The sequence below is a fragment of the Rattus norvegicus genome, chromosome 10, assembly GCF_036323735.1.
Source record: "Rattus norvegicus strain BN/NHsdMcwi chromosome 10, GRCr8, whole genome shotgun sequence".
NCBI classification, from domain to species: domain Eukaryota; kingdom Metazoa; phylum Chordata; class Mammalia; order Rodentia; family Muridae; genus Rattus; species Rattus norvegicus.
This window is the reverse complement of record NC_086028.1, coordinates 107527336-107550367: the sequence shown is the minus strand read 5'-3', so window position 1 is coordinate 107550367 and position 23032 is coordinate 107527336. Positions and strand designations below refer to the sequence as shown.

Here is a 23032-nt window from a genome sequence, read left to right as displayed (position 1 = left end):
CTTCCCTGGACAGTCTCGGACAGAGGTGAGAATTGAAGTCAGGCCACACACTCTGACTTGTGGAATTTGTGCTATGATGGTCCTCTTCAAGACTAAACTAGGTGAAACCTTGATAAATGGTAGTGACCTGAGTACAGGACCACATGGTCATTCTTGATCTGGTCCCAGCACGTATTAAATTTGAATATAGGATTGTGAAAGGAAGGAGATTCTGCTTCGTTAAAATTTGCCTTACAAGGTCAAATTCAGAGGGAAAAAATTTAGGGTTTTGCTCAATCTCATGTAATCACCTGTACCAAGAGTCTCTCTTTTTTCCATCCTGTTATTACAGGCTGAATTGCTAACCCAGAACACCTGAGGTCACCTTGTGGCCTATACCACAGTACACACCCCTTCTAAATCTTCTCGGGCAGTTTGGAAACATAGGGCATCAAGGAGCCCTCGGCCCTGCTTCGTTTGTCTGGCAGAAGCCACATGAAAAAAACCACTGAGACGGCTTGAAAAGAGATCTCAGCTTGAAAAGTACTTGCTGTGGAAGCAAGAGAACCTGAATTCAATTCCCAATACCCAAGGGGATGTGGAAATCCAGTTATGGAAGTGTGCACCTATAAATCCTATCATAGGGAGACAGAGATCTCTGCAATTTTCTGGCTAATGGAGATCAATCTCTCTCTCTCTCTCTCTCTCTCTCTCTCTCTCTCTCTCTCTCTCTCTCTCTCTCTCTCTCTCTCTCTCTCCTACATCTGCTGGAAGCATGACCCAGGGCAGAGAGGGTGAGAACAGGAGTCCAGGGATTTCACTTCCCTCACTGTGTCTATAAACAGGCTGCAAACAGCATCTGTCACACGTGCACCCAAACCAAACTATCAGCCTCGTTGTGAGAGAACCCCTGGCATGCAGTTGGGGTGAAAGGTCACAACTGTCTATCTGGAGCTACAGTCAGTGATGCCTTCTGCTCTCTATTTCCTGCTAGAGGAACATCTCCTTCTCCTTCTATCCCTAGGTCTGGCAGAGAACATAGACTACAAACATCACAGAAGTAAAGACAACCCAAACAGCACCAACTAAAGCCCCTCCCAAATCTCTACTGGGCATGAGCAGATGAAAGATGGCCTAAAATCTGCTCCCTAGGCAGTCTCCAGGCCTCCTGACCGAGTTATCCCTACCCTGTCTCTAGCTGTAACTATAAGTATGAAACCTGCACTTTATAAGATAGCTCCCAAGATTAGGTTCACCACAGAATGTTGGTTTATTATGAAAGAAATGAACAGCATCCTCCAGACACTCAAGGCTTACCCTTGCTGTCTGTTGCTGCTTTGTTCCTGCATGCACACATCTGGTTCCAGGAGCCCAACCCCATTCCACACATAAAGTATGTCACATTGTACACTGTAGGACATACAAACCCACCCAGAACACACCACCTTGTACAGTGTTTGCCACCCTGCATAAGGCTCCAATAGGTCCTGGTGCAAGGAGGGTGTGGACTGGAGCCACTCAAAGAACATTGGTACGGCACTACTCAACTCCAATAAGGTGGAGTGTGGGTATGCGCCACATGGCAGTTTTCAAGGGTCCAGATCTGCCTCAAGCATCCCAGATGCAGCTCTAAAACCGGCTGTGCCAGGAACTCCCACTTCTGTACGCAAACCTTGCCCTGGACATGTCAGAAAGGGCCAGGGCAAAGGATGGAGAAGACTCCTGTCTTATCAGACTCACGTCCAGTCATAACAAAATATTATCAGCTGAACCATTGACAAATGCTAATAATTTATTTATCAAGCTCTGCAAGGTGTATGTCTGGGGCTATGAACCAATGCGTGTGGGTTCTGGAGTGAGCCGCCTTTTTAGCTTATAGGAGGTGCCATTTCACAGTATCCTAATTTGGTCAAGGAAGCAAGGGAATTCTCTGGAGCCTCTTCACAAGGACACTAATTCCACTCATTGAGCCCCTACTACCTTACTATCAAAAGCTCTGTGATTCAACATATGAATTTCCAACCTAGAGAACAAGTCGGAGGCAGGCTTAGTTGAAGACTAGAGGATGCTAATTCTACCCAAGCCCTGAAAACTTCAAGGAATTTCATACACTACAGGACTAACTGAGCTTGGCCTACAGCCAGGAGAGTTGATCATGGCTTTTCACATATGGAGTAGGATGGGGTTCCTTTGCACTGCTGAGAGGTATGCTTTGCTGCTGTGAGCATGCCTTGTAAACGGCAGCTGTCGAGGACAAGCATCTGCTTCACAGTTAATTTCTGATGTCCAAGTCCCCCGTGAAAACCATATTCCTAAAGCTGGCTTCAGAGCCCAAGCCATCTCTGCCAATCTTACAGTGTCTCTGATATAGATCTTGCTGCTTCCTTCCTGCATCATAAACATCACATCTAGAAAGGGCCTGCCCTCCATGGTACATAGAAAGAAATTGGTTTTCTGGGGCTCAGGGGCTGAGGAGCACCCCAACACTGCTGGACAGAAGCACCTGAGAACCTAGCATAGAAACAGCTCCCTAAGGGCACCACAGGAGTTCCCATTAAAACACAAAACAAGAGGTTATCTCTAACACAGTCTCTTATCCTGTGCTGATAGCCAGAACATACCCCACAGTAGCTGGGAACCCTATAACATAAGGAGGCTGTTCTTTGAGAGCAAGAGGTATAAAATGCAGGCCTTGTTAATACCTGAAAACCCACCAACTTGACCTCCCAGACTTCAGGAGAATCTATGTCCCCATCGCTCAGGATTCGGGTTCTGGAGGTGAGCACACACAGCTGAAAGAAGTGTTTGGAATGTCGTCTTCTGAGCATAAGCATAACAGACACTGTCTTAATTACATCAGCTGTGATTACCCATAAAAGATCATTAAGATCATGCCTGCTAATGGTCCCTGATAGAAGGGTTTAGGGTAGATTGTGAGATCCTTGCCTAAGGCTCCAACCATGCTTTCCTTCCTGTGTCCCTGAGGTAACAATTTCCTCCTAATTGAAACAACTCCATTCTAGAGGAAAACTCATCAAGTCTCTTAAAGGTCTAAACTTTTAGACCTTTATATATAAAGGAATCTAAACTTTTTTTTAGACTTTAGATAAAGGCTCCTTGAGGTTCAAAAAGTGAAAAACTCATAAGACTCAGGAAGGCCTTGAATCTTGCTAGATTCCCAAAGCCCCTTCATAAGGCTATTATAAGATGATGAAACTCTCCAACCTGTCAAGCTGCCTTCATGTTGTACAGAGAGCTCTAGGGTAGCTTTCATGAATCATGTGTAGCAGACATTTGGTGGTGTGATTTGAGCCATCCTATTTCTTTAAGTTACTTCTCACCCATATCCTATAAGGTTCCCCAGTAAGTTCAGTGGCTCACCAAATTGGACTTTGGTTTGCCATTGGCTCCCTATCTGAGACCTCTTTGTTCCCATTTCCCGAGGAATACTGTCATACAACGGCATTTCAATCCAGCCACATATAATTCTGTCACAATTACTCATAGTTTCAGGAGGTGCAAGAGAATATAAAGGGTAGGAAATTAACTGAAGAAGGCCTCGACCTACACAGCCTTAGAGACATCATCATCAATGCCGGGGTTAGACGTTTGGGTAATGTAGCTATTTTAGAGTCACCAATACTCCTGAAAATACATCCTTACCCATGCTCCTGTAAAAAAACCAATAGATGCACTGAGGTAGGCTCAGTTTGTATTGTAGTTTTTGGTCTATAATTGCTGTCCTATATGGGATGAGGAGCCATGTGTTCACATATATCCAGAAAAAAATAACACAACAGAAAACAAGCCAGAACCTTCCCTTAAAACTGCCCTATTAGTGTAGAATTTTATCAGATCTTCAAAGAGTGTCTAATACTAATACTTCTCAAACTACTCCACAAAAGAGAAACAGAAGGAATACTATTTAATTCATTCTATGAAGCCACAGTTACACTGATACCTAAGCCACACAAAGACCCAACAAAGAAAAAGAACTTCAGACCAATTTCACTTATGAATATCAATGCAATACTCATTAAAAATCCTCACAAACTGAATCCAAGAACACACCAAAACCATAATTCACCACGATCAAGTAGGCTTCATCCCAGGGATGCAGGGATGAATTAATATACAGAAATTCATTAATGTAATTCACTATATAAATAAAACTCAAAGAAAAAATCACATATGCTCATCTTATTAGATACCAAAAAAACCTTAGACAAAATACAACACCTCTTTGTGTTAAAAGTCTTGGAAAGACTATGAATTCAAGACACCTACCTGAACATAATAGAAGCAATATACAGCAAATCAACAGCCAACATCAAATTAAATGGTGAAAAACTAAGCACTCCCACTAAAATCAGGGACAAGGCTGCCCACACTCTCCCTATTTATTCAACATAGTACTCAAAGTTCTACCTAGAGCAATAAGACAACAAAAGGTCAAAGGGATACAAATCATAAAGGAAGAAGTCAAGGTATCACTACTTGCAGATGATATGAGAGTATACATAAGCGACCCCAAAAATTCTACCAGAGAACTCTTACAGCTGATAAATAACTTCAGCAAAGTGGCTAGATATAAAATTCACTCAAACCATAGCTTTTCTCTACACAAAGGATAAATGACTGAGAAAGAAATTAAGGAAACAACACCCTTCACAAATAATATAAAGCCACAGATAATATAAAGTATACCGGCACAATTCCAACCAAGCAAGTGAAATATCTGTGTGACAAGAACTTCAAGTCTCTGAAGAAAGACCTCAGAAGATGAAAAGATCTCCCATGCTCCTGGAACAGCAGGATTAACATAGTAAAAATGGGCAGCTTACCAAATGCAATCTACAGAGTCAATACAATCCCCATCAAAAGTCAAACTCAATTCTTCACAGAGATAGAAAGAGAAGTTCTCAACTTCATATGGAATAACAAAAACCCAGGATAGCAAAAACAATTCTCAACAATAAAAGAACTTCTCGGGGATAACCATCCCCGACCTCAAGCTAGACTACAGAGCAATAGTAATAAATAAACCCACACACCTATGGTCACTTATTTTTGACAAAGAAGCCAAAACCACTCAGTAGGGAAAACCAGCATTTTCAACAAATGGTGCTGGTCTAACTGGCAGTCTGTATGTAGAAGAATGCAAATCGATCCATTTTTTTTTTATCTCCTTGTATAAAGCTCAAGTCCAAGTGAATCAAGGACCTCCACATAAAACCAGATATGCTGAATCCAATAGAGGAGAAAATGGTGAAAAGCCTCGAATACATTGACACAGGGAAAATTTTCCTGAACAGAACACCAATGGCTCGGGCTCTAAGATCAACAATTGACAAATGAGACTTTATGAAATGAAAAGCTTCTATAAGGCAAATGACACAGTAAATAGGACAAAATGACCCTCTACAGATTGGGAGAAGATCTTTACCAACCCCACATCCGATAGACGGCTAATACCTAAAATATACAAAGAACTCAAGAAGTAAGACTCCAGAAAATCAAATAACCCAGTTAAAAAATGGGAGAGAGAGCTAAAGAATTCTCAACTGAGGAATCTCAAATGGCTGAAAAGCACTTAAAGAAATATTCAACTTCTTTAGTAATCAGAGAAATGTAAATTAAAATGACCCTAAGATTTCACCTTACACCAACCAGAATGACTAAGATTAAAAACTCAGGTGACAGCGGGTGCTAGCAAGGATGTGGAGAAAGAGGAACACTCCTCCGTTGCTGGTAGGACTGCAAGCTGATACAATCACTTTGGAAATCAATCTGGGGTTCCTCAGAAAATTAGAAATAATTCTACCTGAAGACCCAGCTATACCACTCTTTGGCATATACCCAAAAGATGTTCCAATATATAACAAGGACACATGTTCCACTATGTTCATAGCAGCATTATTTATAATAGCCAGAAGCTGGAAACAACCCAGATGTCCCTCAATGGAAGAATGGATACAGAAAATGTGGTACACTTAGACAATGGAATACTACTCAGCTATTAAAAAATGATGACAAACTTTGTAGGCAAATGCACGGAAATAGAAAATGTCATCCTGATTGAGGTAATCCAGACCCCAAAGGTCTGTACTTACTGATAAGTGGATATATATTAGTCCAAAAGCTCAGAATACCCACGACATAATTCAAAGACCATATAAAGCTTAACAAGAAGGGAGGCTAAAGTGTGGATGCTTCAAACCCACTTAGAAGGGGGAACAAAATAATCACAGATGGCAGAGGGGGGAAGGGACCTGGGTGGGATAGGGGAAGGGGAAGGGAGAAAAGGAAGCAGGACCAGGTATGGGAAGGGACAGGAAAGAAGTCCAGAGGGCCAGAAGAATGAATAGAAATAGGTAGCAGAGGGGGTAGGGTACTTGGGGAACCACTAGAAAGTCCCTCACGAGAAGGATATAAGAGGCTCTCAGGACTAATGGGGATAACATTAGCCAAAACACCCAACAGAGAGGAAACAGAACCTGAAGAGACCACCTCCAGTAGATAGACATGGCCCCCAGTGGAGAGATGGGGCCACCCACCCATCTAAAAAATTTTTAACCCAGAATTGTCCCTGTCTAAAGAAAATGCAGGGACAAAAATGGAGCAGAGGCTGAAGGAAAGGCCATCTAGAGACCACCCCACTGTGTCATCCATTCCATCCACAGATACCAAACCCTGATGCCAAGATGCTTGCAGACAGGAGCCTGGTAGAGTTGTCCTCTGAAAGGCGGGTCCCAGGGACTAAACCACCAAACAAAGGGTATACATGGGCCGGTCCATAGCTCCCACTATGTATATAGCTGAGGACAGCCTCATCTGGCATCAGTGGGAGGGGAGATGTTTGGTCCTGTGGAGGCTTGATGCCCTAGAGAAGGGGACGCTAGATGGATGAGGTGGGAATGGGTGGGTGAGTAGAGGAGCACCCTCTTAGAGACAAAGGGGAGGGGGAGGTGTGGGGTTTCATGGAGGAGAGACTGGGAAGGGGGAATAACATTTGAGATGTAAACAAATAAAATGATTAATAAATAAATCTTTAAAGGAAAAAAAAAACCCTGCCTATTCAGCCTTTCAGATAGCTAAGTAGATAAAAGCACCTGCTGTGAAACATGACAACCTGAGTTCAATCCCAGGGATCTACACAGTGGGAGGAGAGAGCCCAGTTCTCTGACCTCCATATGCACACTTCAGAATGTGCACACACTCAGGCATGCTCGTGCAAAAAAATATTTTTTTTTTTAAAAAATGAAAGTCCTACTATGTACAACAGCCAGCAGTCCCTTCGAACCACCGTAAAGGAGAGTTTGTTAATGTGCTGGCCATCTCTGTAGATTAGCTGCGTACAAACCTAAAAGACCTTGGAAGGCTGTTCCAGTTTAGCTTACTGATTCCTGACTCCTTTCAAGTCCAGGTTGTGTGTGCCGAAATGCCCTCTTTACCTCTTTGAAAACACAAAACTCTGAGTCATCACCCATGACCTCTAGAGCTGCCATCTGGTTTCCTCACCAATCTAGCTTAGCCCCTCTCTGAACCATAGAAGTTCCTGTTTGTGCCATGCACTGAACCGCAGGCTTGAGAAGTTCAAGTAGGGTCAGAAGTATAGTAGGTCCTAAGTTTACTGTCATGCATGTGGGCATCAAGAACCCATGAAATTTGCTGGACCAGCATAGTGACTGGGATAAGGGCCCCACATGGCTCACGGGGAAGCTGCTCCTTCATTGAACATAGTAATCACAGGGTTACCTCTTCTGCCAGGCACAAGGTGAATGGTCTCCCTTCCAGACTCCATTAATCACACTGAGCATGCTGGGAACACTTTTTGCTCAAGATGGTTCACACCCTGGCTCCAAGTATCCAGTTTACTGTAGATCGGGCCTCTCGATGGGTAGCAAAGCTGGGGAGCCCCAAGGCTTCTGGAAAAACAGCTCTCCAGACCTAAGACTGCAGTAGGCAAGGTGAGACCCATAAGGGAGTGGAGAGGATGCAGATGGCTCAGGCCCAGGCATAACTGTGTACAACCCAGGTACTATGTCCCTCCCCTACAGAAAGGTCACTGGAAGATGCTGGTCTTAGGGGAACATTTTAGTCTAATGTCCCAGCATCTAGGAGGCTTAGAACACAGTCTGGCTACCTCAGTCCTCACTTCTCTACAAACTATGTTCTCTTTAAAACAAAGGAAAAACTCTTCTAATTTCATTTCACAAAGAATCGACAGGCTGTGTCAACCCATTTGGAATGATGAATAAGTGTGTTATACTGAGGTAAGTTTTGGTGCTGCCCAGTCACTCACGTGTGTGGCCCTCAGAGCTAGCGAGGGATCCCACCTGGACTTATCTATGCTCTCATCTCAGGTAGGCACCTTCCAAGAGGGTCATGGAGGGGCAGATGAACTCAGCCTCTAGAGCAAGAAATAGGAAGATGGGAGAAGGAAAGACAAGGAGGTGGGAGGGGCCCTCATTAGATAATCTCTCCCTTTACCAGCTGCCGCCTCAGCACTACAAGTTCTTCGCTTTAGCTTTCAGTGTGTCACTAGCATTTCCTATCCTGTAAAGGTGTCTGGATGAGGAGAGCACCACTGAGTTGTCAAGCACGAGTCACTCTATGGACTTTGGGCAAGAACATGCCTTGGAAATGGATCCACGTACTGTGGCAGCAGTGTCCTATCAAGGGAGAGGGTGTCCAGCATTAAATGCAGCTGGGAAGGTGGTAAAAGCAGACACTGATAAGTTAATGCTGGGGATACTCCCAGACAGTAAGGCAGCAGGGAGGGGGCTGAGACAACCATAATCAGCCCAGGCAGGAAAGACTGGCTTATTAGTCACTTTTCTGACAGTATGATCAAAGCAACTTAGAGAAGAAAGGGCTTGAGATCATGATTCCAGAGAGATAAGAGTCCCTCATGGAAGGGAGGCATGGCAAAAGGAGGAGGAGGAGGAGGAAGAGGAGGAGGAGGGGGAGGAGGAAGAGGAGGAGGAGGAGAGAGAGAGGGGGAAGGGGGAATGACGGAAGGGGAGAGGAAGAGGAAGAGGAAGAGGGAGAGGAAGAGAACCGGAAGTGGTGCTGAGCTTTTAATTTTAAAACCTATCAGTGGCATACTCCCTCCAGCAAACCTGTACTACATAACCCTCCCCAACAGTACCACCTACTGAAGAACAAGTGTTCAAATGTCTGTCATTGTGAGGGTCATTCTCCATCTAAACTACAACCTTTGCTTTATCTCCACAGGCTCGTGCCCATATCATAATGTAAAATTCATAGTGTGTCACTTCAAAAGTCCCCATTACCTTTTATACTCTCCACATGAAGGCTAAAATTCCAAAATCCGAAGTCTTTTCTGAGACTCAAGGAAGTCTCTTAATTATAACCCCTGTAAAATCAAAAAAAGCAAATTACATATTTTCAACATTTAATGACACAGAATATAAATAACCATTCCAGAAGGGAGGGATGGGAGTATAGAGAGGAAATACTGGGTCAAGGCTAAACCAGAACCCAGGAGGGAAGACAAATTTATTTACGTATTCACTTTACATCCCATATCGGCCCCTCTCCTCCCAGCACCCCCTCTCGCAGCTCCTTCCCCCATTCCTCCCACCTCTTCTCTTCTGAGAAGGGGGAGCCCCCCTGTGTATCACCTCTCACCCTTCTCTCATACATTAGTCACTGCAGGGCTAGGTACAGCCTCTTTCTGGTTTCAAGGCCAAATCAGATTCCCGGGGAGGTGCAGCTGCATAAAGGACTCTTACCCCGAATTCTGATGCTCAGTTGGACAATATTCCTTTGACCAGAAAGACTTCCTTTGAATGTTGAATTGAGATGCAAATGGTATAATTAATTCTGGGCTGGCATCTCTCTTATAGCTATGTTATGGGGGTTAGAGAACACATAAAATCATTACGTAAAGCGATGAAGGTCTGAAGATGTCAGAACCATGAAAGCTCTCAAGGAGAGCTGCTTATAGGGAGTGGAACTCCTATATGCAAGGAGAGAGGTGTATGTTACAAGCAACAAATTGGGAAGAACAGAGCCATATAAACCTTTTGATACTGAATATGGAGCTATAATGTTTGGTGCCAGTTAGAGTGACCCCATAGCCACCCTGGAGCTCCTGTCCCCACCCTGTCCCAGGTCTCTGTAAACTCTTAGCAGTGGGGTTAAGCTTGGAGACAAGATCCTAGCATGGCTGTCCTCTGAGAGGCTCCACCCAACAGTTGACCAAGACAGACACAAAGATTCAGAGCCAAATGTTAGATAGAGCTCAGCGAGTCTTGTGGAGGTACTGGAAGGATTGACGGTTCTGAAGAGAATAGGAGCCCCATAGGAAGGCCAACATGGCCAATTAACCTGGACCCTTGGGGGTTCCCAAAGACTGAACTACCAACCAAAGAGCAAACATGGACTGGACCTAGTCACTGCCCCTACACATGTAACAGATGTGTCCAGCTTGGTCTTCATGTGGGTCCCCCAACAACTTGAGTCCCTGAATCTCTCACTTGCCTGTGGATCCAGTTCCCCTAACTGGACTGCCTTGTCAAGTGTCAGAGAGAGAGAGGAATATTGTCCAACTGAGCATCAGAGTTCAGGGTGAGGGTCCTTTATGCAGCTGCACCTCCCATGGAATCTGATTTGGCCTTGAAGCCAGAGTAGGTTCCCTAATACATCTCTGACACTGACCCGGACCCATGAGTAAAGCATTCATAGGCTCCTTGTCAGCACTGTTGTTCAGTAAGAAACAGTACATACCATTCTAAACTCCGAAGCTGGTCTGTTTCTTACTAAACACGATTGTTTGTTCATCCGAAAGCCTCCACCTAGTTCCAGGCAGAAGGAAAGGGGAGCATGGTGTCCCACCATCCTCACTCCATGCCTGACTTCATGGAGACTAGTCAGGAAGTGGTTTGGAGTCCTTATCCAAGCCCACCTGTGAGATAGTGGCTTGGGGCACAAAGGCCTACCTCAGTTCAACCACCCTTCCTTCCTCCACCCTCTCTGCTGCTCTACTCTGGCCACCACCCAAACAGACATCTGTCTCAGGACACCACTGGGTATGCCATTTTAGAAAATGTAATCCAAGACACTTTAATTTTCAAAAACACAAAGAAAAACCTTTGCTCTTTAACACGGTCTGCTCTCCATGAATTATGACGGAGTCTGGACACAGCTGGTGGCTCAACTCATCTTTACACAAGGCCTGAGTGTGAGTTAATTTGCATATCTGAATGGGGTGTGGCAGTGAGATGACTTAAACTAGTTCCCCAGACAAAAGAAGAAACCAAATAGCAGCTTCTTTCCTTCTGAGTCAGAGCTGTAAGCTGTCGTTGTGCCGGTCTGACCTGGAGGCATGATACCTCCACGAGAACTGATCTGACAGTACCTGACCTCCTTGTACTGCACAGCTGGGGAATCTGAGTCAGTACTAAGCCCGAGGACATCCTGAGCTGGCATAGCGTCTGCCTGCAGGAACAGGCCAGACAGGTCCTCAGATATCCTTCTCAACGGGTGTTGAAGTTCTGGCTAGAAGAGATATTGCCCTCCTTTCCCCCTACATGATCCAGCCCCTTTAGAACCTCCATTTTGATAAAGACAAACTATCTCTCTCCCTCAGGCCTTCCAAACATTCACTTAGAAGCTTGTATTACTCTCATCAATGTCAAAGAATAGCATCTATTCAACAAACATTAAATTCTTGGTGCTTTCCCATCTCACCTTACCACCTTATTACTAAAGACAATTCACCACAGCTCCTTTGCCTGGTACTATCCACTCCTTTGTCTCTCACCAGAAAATCACCAGGCAGGTAGAAAGGCAAACAGATCTAATAAATTGAAACTGCATCAGACCCAGAACCGATCTTGACAAATGGTTTGGAGCAATCAGAACAGGAACTACAAGAACAATGTAAGCAAGCAAATAGTAGGAAATTTCAGGAAGAATCAACATGACCCCAAAGGTCAGAGCAGACCTACTCTGGCATCGGCTGAAGCCCCTCCCTACGTGTAGACAGCAAACATGTGGATGGTGAATGTCTAAAGAGGGCATCTTTAGAGGCCATGAATTTTTCCATAATACTTGGCTTCCCTCAGTGGTTCATCCCAGCAAACTAGCCCACTGATTGCTCAGTCACTCCAGCAGAAGGCTCAACGGATGGTCAGGCTGCTTTCGAGGAGCTCAGCCAGACACCTGCTGGTTGGTGGCCCAGTCCAGAGGTAAAATGTATGGCTCTGAGGCCATGGTGCTGATAGACAGGAATCTGCTTTACTACTACATCACAAGCCATCCCAACATGGTAACACTTGTAATCAAAATACTGAGATCAAAATACTATAAGGGAAATGAAGACTTCCTTCAGTGACTTCATCAGCCCGTAAAACAAAACTGAGAGAAGAGTACTTGATTTACAGATATGACATTAAAAACTACCAAACTTGAAAAGCAAAATAGAAAAAAAAACTGAAACCAAAAAAAAAAAAAAAATAGGGCTGAATACCCGAGGTCTCTGAGACATCTACAGAGTGAAGTTATAGTGGCCGAGACTCAGACATCAAACTACCATCTTGCGGTCTAAGAGAATGAATACCAAGAGCAAACTGAAACAATTCCAAAGATGCTGCCTAGACCTATCATATTCAAACATAAGAAAGAAAGGAAAAGATAAGGAAGAAAAACTATGGAAGAATCTAGAAGAAAAGAATTGCTCAACTGACCTGGACCCCTGAGATCTCTGAAGACACTGAACCACCAACCAGGCAGCACACCCCAGCTGATGAGCCCCGATACATGTACAGCAGAAGATGCCTCTCTGGCCTCGGTGAGAGAAGAGGCTCCCAAAAGTGGGGAGGTCTGGTGAGGTGGGGGTGCAGGGATGGGGACATCCTTTGGAAATGAAGAGCGGGGAGGAGGTATGGGATGGGGAGCACTCAGGGGGAGGCAGACTGGGAAGGGGATGAAGACTGGACTGTAAAAAAAGGATTAAAGAATTAAAAAAAAAACAAAAGAATTGCTCTTCAGAGGAGCAAGAAAAAGAATCTCATATCTCAGAGATTATGCAGAGCGTAGTGTAATGCTTAAAAGTACTAGAAAAGAAAATGCCATGGGACTGAAGAGATGGCCTAGCAGTCAAGAGCTTGCTGCTCTTCCAGAGGACACAAGTTCAATTCCCAGCATCTCACCACCACCTATAACTTCAGCACCCACAGCAACAGACTCACACAAAAGCACACAACTGCTAATAAAAATAAATAAATACATTTTGAAGAAATAGCCAACCATGTATCTGTGCCCTGTAATATTGTCCTTTGGAGGTAAAGCCTTTGATATAATGTTGAAAGCTCTTCAGAGAGAAAGAGATAGAGTTCAAAAACTTAGATATAAAAGGAAAAAAAGAACCATTAAAGAGTACATGAAAGCAAAACCAAAAATGTCTCTTTTTTTCATTTCTTTATTTTTAGATAGGCCTCCCTACATAGCTTTGTCTGTGTAAACCAGGTTGGCCTTGAATTCACAGAGATCCACCTGCCTCTGCCTCCCTCATATTGGGATTAAAGGCATGTGCCACATCTAGCTAAAACTTCCATATTTCTTATTTTTAAACCAGAAAGGTGTGTGCCCTACCACTGATTATATCTATATCTATATCTATATCTATATCTATATCTATATCTATATCTATATCTATATCTATATCTATATCTATATACATATATATATATATAGAGAGAGAGAGAGAGAAAGAGGCAGAAATCCTTCATTAGTGTAAGCCCCTTGCACTAACTGTAGCGTTGACAGTTTGTTGAAAGATAATTTATAGATTATGAAGAACAATCACCAAAGCTTAAAAAAATACAACTTATACAGTATGAACGAAGAGGAAATGTAGTTATTCTAAATGATTAAAACCATAAAAGAGAAAAAATATTAAGAGCAAAATTGGGAACAAAGAACAAGAATATCAAACAAAATAGTCACAAACGTTGCAGATATTAATCTAGCTATAGTAATGATCCTGGGAGAACCAATGATCTAAAGGCAACAATTAAAAACAGAAATTGTCAGAAAATATTTTTTAAAAAGAAGACAATTATGTATTTTATATGTGAAACCTTCTTTAAATATAAGCATGTACAGATTAAAATAAGTGAATAGAAAAATAAGTACCATACTTAAAATAACAAAAACTGGACAGAAAAACATATGCCAGACTTACACTAACAGAAAAGGCAATATTCAAATATATAAAAGATGTAAGTATATAATATAAACTACAGAACTCCTAGAAGATAGCATAGAAAACCCACACGACCTTGGTTGGTGTTTTTAGTGTTTTTTTTTTGTTTTTTTTTTTTTTTTTTTTTTTTTTTTTTTTTTTTTTTACATCCAACACCAATGACACAACCCATAAAAGAAATAATTAATAAACTGGTTCACTGGGAATCACTACTCTGTAACAGATGTTTTCAAGAAAATAAGAGAGAAAGTCACAGACATATCCAATGATAGACTGCTCACCAAAACTACAAAAAACATTTTGACACTCAAAAGTAAGAATATATACAGCAGATTTTAAAACGGGGAAAAGACCCATCAGAAAAGATAATTCAGATGGCAAGCAGCAACCACATCATCATATCTTCAGCATCATATATCATTAGGGAATTGCAAATTAAAATGAAATAGCAGTACATACCTTTTTAAATGGCCTCTGCCCAAAACCCCAAGAATGCCAAATATGACTTACCAAAAACTCTCCTTCGTGGCTCTTAGGGATAGGACGGTACAACCACGTTGGACGACAGTTTGTCGGATTCTTGTAGAGCATAAGATACTTCTTACCAATATAATGCAGCAATCTCTCCCCTTAGTATAATTCTAAATAAATCCAAAATACACACACACACATGAAAACCAGAACAGATTTTAAAGCAGCTTTGCATTCATAACTACTGAACTGAAAGCAACCAAGATGCCCTTTTGTGGGTAACTGGATACATTCGGGATCAGATGATTTGGACACTAAAGAGAAATGAGACAGACTGTGAGAAAATATAGGGAAATCTCGGTGTTGATCATTAAGAAAAAAGAAGGCAAACTGGAAAGACTGCGTGTTGTCTGATTCCAATCTATGACATTCTGGAAAAGGCAACAACTAAACAAACAAATAACCCCACATGGCTAAAGATCCATGATTGTTAGGATAAGAGGAAGGAAGTGCCAAGCAGAGGCAGGAGACAATGAAAGAACTGACACTGCAGTGGGTCCGTATCATTGCAAGGTTATCCAATGGAATGTCCAAGAAGAGAAAACTTTGTTGCAACCACAGACTCTGAAGGATAACTCTGAAAGGCTGCGGGTCTATAAACTGCAACATTCATTGTTCTGACCTGAACATTGATAAGGAGAAAGGAGAGAAAGCATGTGAAAGGGGAAATAGACCAGAGTCTGTGATCAGCTTCTTCCTTTGGATGTTTGCAATACTAGGTCATGATAACTACTGATTAACAGTATCAACAGAATTTAACTGTTTTGTTTTGTTTTGTTTATTTATTTATTTTTGCACTCCAGATCCCCTCCTGGTCCACCCTCCAACTATTCCATATCCCATACCTCCTGCCCCGCCCCCATCTCCATGAGGATCCCCCCATCCCCTGAGTTTCTCTGTGTACCCCTAGCTGTCTTGGAACTCACTGGGTAGATCAGGCTGTCCCCAAACGCTTAGAGATCCACCTACCTCTGCCTCCTGAGTGCTGGGATTAATTGCATGCGCCACCACTGCCCAGTCAGAATTTAACTTTTAAACTGTAGCATGTGCTTGGTTTGTGATTTTCATACGTACATGTTTATCAAATCAAAAAGGATGGCTAAACAAAATGCTTCATGGCTTTATTAACAAATTCTGCCTACTCCCTTGGTTAGAGTTCTGTTCCTGTGATAAATCACCATAACCAAAACAACTTGGGGAGGGAAGAGTTTATTTCACCTTACAACTCTCAGGTTGTCAGGGCGGGAACTCAAGGCAGGAACCTGGAGATAGGAACTGAAGCAGAAGTCATGGAGGAATGCGTCCTGTTGGTGGGCTCCCTCTGCCATGGTCAGTTTGCTTTCTTACACACCCCAGGACCACCTTCCCCGGGGTAGCACCTCTCACAGCAACCTGGGTCCTCCCATGTCAATCATTAATAAAGAAAATACCCCTACAGACTTACCTACAGATTATTCTGATGGAGGCATATCTTCAATTGAGATTCCCTCTTCTCAGGTAGGTCTAGATTTAGATCAAAGAGACAAAAGAACTAACCAGCACACCTACTATAAAGGTAGAATTCTTAGGTAGCATCTTTAACACAAGGCAACACAGGGTCCCAACCCTTACTTGTCTGCTGTGTATACTTTCCATAGACAAAAGACCAGGAACATGCATGTGAAGGACAGGCTGAGTGTAGGCACACATTACTTGCAACCTACTAAGGGTTCAACCTCTCCTCTTGCCCACCACCCAGCAGAGGTAGGTAGTGGAAGAGAAAAGTTGTTAGGATACAGCGGAAGTGGACCGGTTTAGCAATAGCTCTTTGGGGGTGAGCTCAACCACTGTCAACAGTTCAGTCCAGTAGCAAACACCAATTACGGCTCAGCAGCTGGGGTTCAATCCTGAAGGATTCAGATTAGGCTCTCCAGCTGGTCTGAGATGAGGCTTCAGAAGTGGCAACTTGCCACAGGATCCTCATAAACAGTTCTTGGGAACACTTCTCTTAATGGTAGCATTCCCACAAGTTGAGCTCAACAATGCTATGTAAGGCAAACCAATACATGCGTGTTGTTAATGCCCGGTGCTCATCTCCCACAGTCTGTGGGGTCATATTTATACTCCTTCATCAAGTGTCATTTCATGTGTTTGCTATATTAAAGCATCCTTTCACCTGTGTCTGCTTCAGGAAAACATTCTTTCGCATGTCTACTTTAGCAAGACATCCTTTCACCCGTGTGCTCCAGGAAAATATTGTTTGACACAACTGACTTACCAAAGAAACTAGAAGTTTCCACTTCATGTCCCCTTTTCTGTTTAAGAATTGTCATTTTCTCTATCATTAGCAATCTACACACAATGGAAATAATTGTAAGAGCCATCACATTTTCAATAAGTAGCATATGTATAATATGGTCAGATAATCTAACAAGGCAACCTTACATTTCTATCCATATATAATACTTCAAACAAAACAATTTTAAAATTCTATCGAGATACAATGATTAAACAAAAACTTACATTTCTATCAATATACTACAATTAAACAAAAAACCTTAAGTTTCTACCAAATTCAATAATCAAAAACAACTTTATATTTCTATTAATATACAATAATTCAAACAAAAACTTAAATTTCTATCAATATACAATAATTCTAACAAAAAGACTTTAAATTTTTATCAGTCTCTGACCATAACCAACAATAAACAGCCTTCCATCCTAAATGATAATTATAACACAACAAATGACCAAACCTATCCACCCCAACTTAAGGGATTCGGGCAATGATTGTAAAATTGTTTCCTGCTGAATTGGGGTGAAAAATTTCTGCATGGGCCCCCAAGGGGGAAAAAGGTTAGTTTGGAAAAAAAAAGCTAGCTGTAGCATTTGTTGGCCAAACTCTGTGTTTTCCTATTCTCTATGTGATCCACCATTAGGGCTAGCCCTTTTGAGGTTGATTTGCAGGCATATTTTGGAGAATCAGTATCAGAAGCAGTCTGGGAATTACCTGCACAGTTTACATTGTGAATATATTGTCTCAGCTGACAAGAGGTTTTCCCTAGTCAGATCTACTCTTTATACATTTTGTTGGTAGCCATATTTTTTTTCATTCCCTGTAGATGTGTAAGTATAACCACACATGACCAGGACCAGGAACATGCACATGAAGAACAAACCGAGAAACAAACCCAAGTCATAAATGGCTATAAACACTCCTATAGAACCCACCAGAACCTTCAAGAGCCCTGCTGAGAAAGCTAGCCCTAAGGAAGTGGTCACACCAGGGAATTTGCCTTCCAGACGTATACATAGTTCCTTAATCCCTCAAAAGTCAGAATAAAAATACTAAAAAGATACCTTGGTGCAGCAAGGCTGGGCCCAAGCTACCCTGGCTGATATCTGATGGGACAACCTTTGTCCTTCTGCACTGTCTTCACAGGGATTTTGTGGCTTCTTGTTCTAAACTGCAAACAGAGCCTTTCTTCTGGCACCCATTCAGCAGTTCCAGACAATTCCTCCTACCTTTCAGTCACCTTTGCCAACTATACTACATTCAGTGTCTGTTATGGAGAGGGCCGGATTGCCCCAGCTCCTGTGTGGTGTATCTAAGTCCTGCCTCTCATATAATGCAATAGTAACCCTGTGTACCTCCGTGGTCTAAGAAGCTCCAAGAGACACATTAAACAACCCATCCTATGCAAGGCAGGATGATATCAATGTATGCACGAGCTATCACCATGGCTACACTCTGGAAAGAAAATGAGTAAATAGCTGTGCCTTTGAATATGACCCCTGCCCCACAATGCTCTGCTTCAGTCTTGGTATAATTCACGACCCTGAGAAACACTCATAATGAAGTATATAGTCTCTCCCTAGGAGTGCCACAAGTATGGAGTCTCTTTAGCTGAGTAAATGTTGGGGGCAAGAGACCCACAACCAAGCCCCCTCGTGCTGTGGAGCAATTCCCGAGATGGCTAAGAACACAGGTGTCAGGCAGGCAGAGTGAAGAAGAACAGAAAGTCAGGTAAAGCAGGAGAGGCTTAGAGAAACGGCTCATTGTGTAAGAGTGGTTGCACCACAAGCATGAGGACCTGAGTCTGAATCCTCAGTGCCCAGGTAAAAGGTGAGCATAGCCATGCTTGTGCCTATAGCCCCAGCACTACTGGGGAGAAATGGGTAGAGATGGGAGGCTCACTGGGACTTGTAGCTGCCAGCCTAGCCTCAGGTTCATTGAGAGACTCTGTCGTAAGGTGGAGAGTGATAGGTCAGGAGACTTAATATTCTCCATGTGCACATACACACTTGTACAGGCAAGTGCACACACCACACTCATATACAGCATACACACACACACACACACACACACACACACACACGAAGTAGCGCTAGAGAATATTCTGGTATAAACTCTAGAAGTAGGCTTTACCCTGTGCTTGCTGTGTCTCAGTGAAGGCAGACATGAGTTCCCAGAGATAGAACACCACCATGACAAAGGAGGTATCATCAGGCTTAGCATACATTTGGGGAGAGTCAATAACACCAGGAAAATACTGAGGAAGAATATGGCAGGGGCTGGGTGTATGGTGATGAGAGCTGTCGGCACAGGTCTTAGAGAGAAAGGCCACTGAGGGAAAGTGGGAGACAAGGCAGGAGATGCTGAGATTTTGCTTAAGTTTTCCATTATGGAGCTTGGAGAATTTGGGAGAAAGCTGATGGGTAGTTGGTTGCAGTCATCATGATTTAGGAGTTGCTTCACTTATTCAGGTTAAGAGACAACTTTAGGCCTCTGCAAATCTTTGTATAGGGTGACTCTCTGTCACGCTGCCCAGTAAGGTCAAGGTTGAATGAGGCTGACAGGTGAGGGTGAGACAGAGGACAGGATAATCCCAGACATGTTTCTTGGGCTAAGTCACAGTCTCAGCAAGTTGATTAGGAAATGTATCAGATTTTCAGAGAAAGATGGTCCCCTTACTATTTGGGTCACATAAAATGGAGCTCAAACAAGAGAGCACTGGGAACTTTCTGAGTTTCAAGGGATTCCAAGGCCCACTCTAGAGTGTGTGAGCAGGTACAAATGTTGAGCCAAAGCTGTCACCATTTCAGTGAGAAAGAAGATGATGTGTTTGGGACTGTCAGGAATATATTCAGAGTGTGGAGGACAGATAAGTTCTTACACTTCATGTAGGTGAGAAGTCAAAGGTCATTTGGGAAGTTAGGTCTAGGCAGCAGAAACTCACGTAATAGGATAAAGGTTAGGCATTGAAGATGGTTGAGTCGATCGCTGCCTGAAAGGAAGTTGCTCAAGACAGGCTTTAGACTGGACAGATGCCCAGTAAGGAGGCTGATGAGAGGTGAAGGTGCTAATGAGTGGAAGGCACCCAGCACAGCCTGGGGACAAGCGAGCTACGGATTGATAGCAGTGAAGAGAAGGGATATGTCAAAACAATGAAAACCAAGGCAAAGGAAGGTAAGTTTGACTCAGGGATTAAGTACATTTAAAACTATGAGTTTAGTTTTTAGTTTGTTTGGATTTTTTATTGGCTACATTTATTCATAAGAGTTTTGCACCATTTGAAGCTATTATAAGTGGAACTCCTTTCTTGGTTTCCCTTTTAGACAGTTCATTATGAGTACATAGGCTATCTTGATTATAATCGTGACTTCGTAGAGCAAACGGACCAGGGAGAATGTGCAGACTTCCATTACTGTGGAGATGTGAATGCTGAGGGTAGACTGATCTTGAGCTGCAAGTCCCATGTTTGGGCACTGAGATTTTTATTCTCAGAGCAAAGCAGCGTGACCAGCCCATGGAGGCTAGGCTGGATGATAGATTGTAAACAGCTGGTGAGACCAGGCCCACACAGCCCCTGAACCGCAAATCAGAAATCCACAAGTTTAATAAACAGATGAATCAGAACATGAAGATTGCCTCTGTGGGGTGGTGCATTGGCAGGATGCAGCAGGCATGAGCCTCTCCCCTGGGTCAAAACACAGACAACTCTACCTATTACACGGCTATTACCCCTGGCTCAGTGCACACCACATGCCTAATGGGGTCCAGAGGTCACAAATCCAAACCCAATAACATGAATCTGGTGTATGTCCCTCCACAGAGGCAACAATCTTGAGGGCTGGGTTTTAGAGATGCAATATGGTGATTCCTGAGGGGTATTAATGGCAGCACTGGCATACAGTGGGGTTTAGTAAGCACTGATCCTTTGAAGAGAAGCTTCTCATCTTAGAGACCAGGATAAAGATGGCTCAGGGGAGACAGGAGTTCCTAAATGACTGTGCCAACGGAGGCCATGCCCTGAATGTGAAACGGTCTATCAACCAAAGTTCAGCTGGATCAACAGCTTCAGCTGAGTTTCAGCTCAGCTCCTTGTTAGCTGCACCCTGGTGGCATAAGCTGCCTCAAATGTTTGACTGTGGCTGGTTTGGTCCTGTACAGATGCACACCCACCACCGCACCATAGGTGGCCAGTATTCCCATTTTGAAGTCTCTATTCCTTCCACAATGCCTCTGCTCTCTGTACCATCCTCCCCAACCCAATCCTATGTAGCATCCTTCTCAAACCCTATACCTTTACCTCCAACTCCTACCGTTCCCAAAACAAGCACATCTGTCTCTGCTTGGAGGGAAACCGTCTCTTCCCTCCAAGCCAATATGTCACCTGTCTTAGAAATTCACTACTTAGAAATTTCAAAGCACATTGAGGTGGAAAGGGCCCCAGCAAAGACCACTGAGGGTTGAGAGTCAGGAAAACCAGTGCAAGGAGTAAAGAAAGATCACAGACATTGTTAGGGAAAAGCCAGAGAGTAACCGGGGAGATTCCAACTTGGAGAGTCAAAGAGCTAAAAGACTAACTGGACTGATGCTGAACACAAAAAGCAAGGCTAAAACCACATGAGAGGCCAAGGTCACACTGAGGACAGTGAGGATAGGAAGACTCTAAGTACAAGCACATAGACAGAAGCGGTCAGAGTGTGGTAGAGAAAAGTGCAACTATAGTCCATGGCTTTCCAGGATGTCAAAAGCCTGGGAGGTTCTTATTGAGAGAGATGGACAGATGTGATGTAAGAGACCCAAAGATTTAGAAATGCACTACCAAGACCAGACAATGGCCAGTGGCTCAAGAGTAACTGAGTTTCAGTGAGCCACACAAAACCAGATTCTTAGGTAAGACAAGCAGCAAATTAGACAAAGCTGAAAAGAGAATTAATGACCTTGAAGATAGATCTGAAGACATTATCCAGAATACAGAACAAAGAAACAGAGAAAGGAAAAATATAAAATGAGGTTAAGAAACCCAAGGAGACTCCTGCAGCAGGGATGAAATATCCGTCCTGTCTCTATCTGAAAAATGGAAGCATAGAAAACATCTACTCTTTCTTTCTTTGAAACAGGATCTTGCCTTGTTGATCGTGCTGGCATCAAATTCTCAAGCTCAAGTGATTCTATGCTTTCTGATAGCTTCATCCTACTGTACCAGGTCAGAAACACAGATTTTAAGACAATGAATGACAGACATTGCAAAACAGTAGTCTGAGACCAGGGTAACCAACCAGGTGACCACAGTCACATTTTCTGGATCTACATAGGTAGAGAACTACCACAGGTCAGTTGAGCCAAGCAGAGTTCAGAGAGGCCAGGGCAGCATAGCAGAAACATGAGAACTCTGTAGACAAACAACTTCAGAGACCTGCACAGCATCTCCAAGCGTCTACTGACACCGCACTGCACATCTCTGTAACTGAGAGACTGGGAGAAGATCAGCTGAAAGGAGCTTTGTCTGGACTCCACTGTGCATGAGCCTGGGCAGTTTTGTTCACACCACATCACATGATTTCACTTCAGCCTTGGTTCTGAGCACACACATTCACACTCAGACATTGTGAATGCTGCCACACTACTAAAAGACCAATAAACACTGCCCAATGTTTAGATTTGAGACTTTTGTGTCAAGAGTGAGAGGTTTTTTTATCATGCCTACAAAGTTTTCTACTCTTACATAAACATAAATTAATTACAGAAAGCATACTTTTAATATTTCTGTACCCTCATTTCTTAGCATTTAGGTGTCAAAGTGGTCTATTTCTGGATTGTATTATGCTAGACGTTTGGTCCTAAATATTGTTTGAGTCGTTAGCTTTAATTTCATTTTAAAAATCATTAAATAAATTTGTCTTGAAATCAGAAAGGGTTATGAAGTCACCTACTGTACTCAGTAGAACCTTCTAGCATTACATTTAACTTTCATTCTCTCCTACATGTGCAATCCCATTTAGAGGTCAGCT

At 43.0% G+C, this 23032-nt stretch overlaps 1 long non-coding RNA gene across 1 annotated transcript; it reads right to left on the bottom strand.

The window, feature by feature from the left end:
- Positions 1 to 664: 664 nt before the first annotated feature.
- Positions 665 to 15584, bottom strand: LOC134480921 (uncharacterized). Its single transcript, XR_010055928.1, has 2 exons — positions 14729 to 15584; positions 665 to 9361 (listed from the first exon to the last, which is right to left on the bottom strand). It is a non-coding gene; the product is annotated as an uncharacterized LOC134480921 (long non-coding RNA).
- Positions 15585 to 23032: the final 7448 nt, after the last annotated feature.